General features: G+C 38.5%; 1 pseudogene; it reads left to right on the forward strand.

Annotated features, from left to right (window-relative positions):
- Positions 1-3,215: 3,215 nt before the first annotated feature.
- LOC127668956 (eukaryotic translation initiation factor 5A-1-like) lies at positions 3,216-4,141 on the forward strand (annotated as a pseudogene).
- The last annotated feature ends 218 nt before the right edge of the window (positions 4,142-4,359 follow it).

Raw genomic sequence — 4,359 nt, forward strand, 5'->3', positions numbered from 1 at the left:
TGGGTACTGGGAACTGAACCTAGGTCCTCTGCAAGAACAGTAAGTACTCTTAACCACTGAGCCCCTTAAAGACCTATACACATACTGAGATAACTCATAAGTTACAAGCACTGTTTCAATTATGTGCTCATATATAAGTTGTTTAGTTGGTAGACATTGTTATGATGGTTGTCATAGGAGGCAATATCATTTCTTTCAGTAGTGTAGCCACAGGCAAGCTGAAATGTGTTTACTGGTGGTGCCTACCTACTGCATGGGAGCATTAAATAATGTGTGAAGCATTCAGGATATTTCCTAGTACATAGCAAATGTCATGTAAGCATTTGCTGATAATCTCACTTTCTTGGTTCCATCCTCTTGGGTCTCTGCTGTGTTTTCAGCAGTATCAATTCATTCTAGTTTTCTGTTCCAAATGCCTGCTTCCTCTGATATATACAATGTCTTTGAACACTGCCAACTTTCAATTTATCTCCTTCTGCCGTCTTGTCGTGACTTCCCTGAGTGCAGCTTTGTGAAAGCATGTGATTCATCTTCTTGCAAGATCTTAGATCTTAGACCACTTGCTTGCTATTTTTCTCCTCACCTCCTCCAACTTTTTTTTTCAGTGCTGAATACCAAACGCAGAGTCACACATAAGCTACTTAAGCAATTTACCACTGATGCCACATCTCTACCTTTTATCCTTCATTGTCGAGTGAGAGGAGTCTGTTCATAAAGATCACTCTATTCTGAAAGCACACATCACACTTTAGGGAAGATGGGCCATCACACCTGGACACAAACAAGCAACATGGTGGCCAGCCCTCTGGTTCTGTGGTGAATGAAACTGCTTTTTCATTTTAAGACATGTGTTACAATGTGAGAGATTTTGTACTTCATCTGTTCCTGGAAGAATGGGTAGATCTTTACACATAGACACAGTTTGAGGGGGCATAGAATTTGAGGTAACAACCATTATAAAGACAGATGGCAAGAATACTGGTTTTCAGTAATATATTTAAAAAGACAACGACTGTTTATTAAAATCCACTATTTTCACACTCATGACTTTCCATAATATGTTCAAGTAATCTTCTATAACCCCCCGGGCATAATTTATTTCATAAAGTACTCTACCTTGGACAGTAGCATGAAAATAACTCTCCCTACATGTCTCCAACACATACACTCTTGAGCACATGTTAGTGTGATGGGGAGTCCTTTAGTCACTGCCACAGATTCTATAACAAGTGATTGTTTTTAATCTCATTAACCTCATAAAATATTAGCATATTTTATTTGAGAATATTTATTATTTGAATTATTTTGTTATTCCACCCTAGACATACATTTTGATGTTTTGTCTTGAAGATAAATGTCTTTCATAAAACATATCATAGAATCGATGACATAGATAAAGATTATAAAGCCTTTTGAAATGTCCATCCTGTATAAGAGAAGTTAGCTAACTGTAGTTATATATATATATATATATATATATATATATATATATATATATATCAGATATATTCTTTATTAAAACATTAAATCAATGAAGATAAAAGATTCATGTATGTAACTCATACAGAACTTAAAAGTGTACCTAGTAGAAACATTTTTTGATATTTTTTTCAACCTGGAAAATCAAATACAAAATTAATAGTAATATTTGATTGCCTGAAATAAACACTCTTACAATGTATAATGAAACAAGATATAGAATTCAGTAATACCCATAGTGAGTTATAAATCTGTATAAGACCTCAAGCCAACCATTGTGACTAGAAGCTGAGATGCACTCTGGTAGGAGCAATTATACAGCCATGAACTTCAGTACATACTTACGGTAGTTCACCTTAGTTCACCATCTTTCCTCATGTGGAATACTCCTGATATATATGTACAACTAGCCCATAATAACCTTTTATATGAGGGGGCATATACATAGAAGCAACTGAGTTGACCCTGGACAAAAGCTTCATGGAGGGAGTTGTATATTGAAGTTTAAGGCATACTTAAATTCATTCATATCATACAATGATATGTCCAAAGACAAAAGGAAATTTAAAGTGAAGTGCTTAACATATGTGAATTCAAACAAGGAAGTGAACTCCTGTCTTAGATGTAGAAAAAATCTTGGTAAAACTTAAAAAGAGGTGTATGGGAGAGAATGTTTGGGGTCACCTCTGTTACACAGACTCTGTTCAGCAAGGTATTTATTTTACAAATGTAATCTTAGGGGTTTTTTTCCTAACATGAAAATTGTGTTGGAGTTGGCATGTGGCTAGTATGTAGTTACCCTCTTGGTCTCTCCTCTGTCTAATCTCAAGCCCTGGCTTTCAATAGTTAAAACAAAAGATAGAGTTGTATTCAGAAAGGGGGGGCTCTGCTATGAATTTCTAAAGCTTCCCCTTCCTCTCCTTCTCCAGTCTTTACTGAGCTTAGATGCAGAAGTGATTTGTAGATGTATGCACTGGGACTGGGCTCCACAATTCTGCATTTTTTTATTGCTTTATGGTTTTCTGTAGTGGTCTCCATTTCTTAAAAAGAGAAGGTTGATGAGGGTTTCCCAAAGACCTTAAATAACAGAAAAATATCATATGCTCACAACTTGGTTTTCCTGAATTAGTGGAAGCATGTCACATATGTCAGGTTCGGGTAGCTGAGAGTATATTGCAGCAAGTATGTAGTTAAGGCAAGACAATAAAAGTGAACTGGAGTAAAATAACTGGCTTTGTAAATAAAGAAGGAAGAGAGGTTGAGAGTGGGCGACAACACTTGTCATGCATATTTGACACTAAATAAGAAGTCTTTATTCTTCATGCTGACAAAATATGAATTTTAACATGAAGTGAATGAACACTAGCTACAAAATTTGCTATTTTATACTTCGTAGGAGTAAAAAGAAAAGATGAGGAGGCAATTTACCAACTACTATAGAGAATATGAGGTCTTGACTACACATGTAAATCTAGTGGTGAACATATATGTGTTTTGTCTTGTTATGATAAAATCTCTGAAGGAAGTGACTTAAGAGAAGAAAGCTTCCTTTTTTAGTTTCTACAGAGCCTTGGATTTTGGTGTGCAGGAGAGACCCCACCCTTGGGTCTCAATCATCGCACAGGGCCTGTTGCAGACATATGTTAGTGCTCCCCAGCCTTGTGGGCCTCTGGAGCTCATCCCATAGACTTCATGTGAACTGAGACATTCAGCTAGATTTGTAATTGTAGCCTCTTAAAATGGTAGATGATTTGCACTTCAAGACAGGAAATGCAGGGGCTTCAGCCACCTTCCCAATGTAATGCTTAGCATTACATAAGAATGGTTTTGTGGTGTTCAAAGGCCGCCCATGTAAGATCATCAAGACGTCTACTTCGAAGACTGGCAAGCATAGCCTTGCCAAGGTCCATCTGGTTGGTACTGACATTTTTACTTGGAAGAAATATGAAGATATCTGCCTGTTGACTCATAATATGGATGTCCCCAACATCAAAAGGAATGACTTCCAGCTGATTGGCATCCAGGATGGGTACCTGTCCCTGCTCCACGGCAGTGGGGAAGTATGAGAGGAAGTAAGGGAGACCTTGGCAAGGAGTTGATCAGAAGTATGACTGTGGAGAACAGATCATGATCACAGAGCTGTCTGCCATGACAGAGAAGGCAACTGTTGCAATCAAAGCCATGGCAAAAATAAAAATAAAAATAAAAATAAAAATAAAATAAAAAAAATGGCTACAAGGGTGGCTGTGGTGGCAGCAGTGATCCATGAACCTAGAGGGGCCACTGCCCTAGCCAGGTTCTGCTCTGGCTGGGCCCTTGCCTGGACTTCTATTCATTTGTTTTTTGATATTTTATTTTGGTTTTCCTCATCCCTTCAGACTGTCAGGGAGACTCTGCCCTTCACCTAGCTCCCTTGCCAGGAATGAGGGAAACATGGCCTTGGTGAAGCTACCTGCCTATTCTCTCACAATCCTGATGAGAGGAAAGGGAGTTGGGTACTGATTGTTTTAAGGTTTCCCTCTCTTTTTTTCCTTTTTAATTCAATTTGGAATCAGAAAGCTGGATTCTGGCAAATAATTCTGTGTCCTTTACCCTACTCATCCCCAATCTGGTCCCCTGTTCTCCACAGTCCTCCACCCCCAAGCACCAGTGTACAGACTGAGGACCAGCCCCTTTATCTGCCTGTATCTCTTCCCAAACCCCTTTAGAGGTGGTGAGAAGAGGGTGGGGGCCACTATCCCTCCTCAGGCATCTTGGAAGTCCTTGCCCCCATAGGCTTTACCCTTTCCTGTAGGCTTTCTTCCTGACACATTTGTTAAAACTCATAATTGAATAAAACCACAAGTTTAATATGAAAAGAAAAGAGAGAGAGAGAAGAAA

Source organism: Apodemus sylvaticus, chromosome 18 (assembly GCF_947179515.1).
Source record: "Apodemus sylvaticus chromosome 18, mApoSyl1.1, whole genome shotgun sequence".
NCBI lineage: Eukaryota > Metazoa > Chordata > Mammalia > Rodentia > Muridae > Apodemus > Apodemus sylvaticus.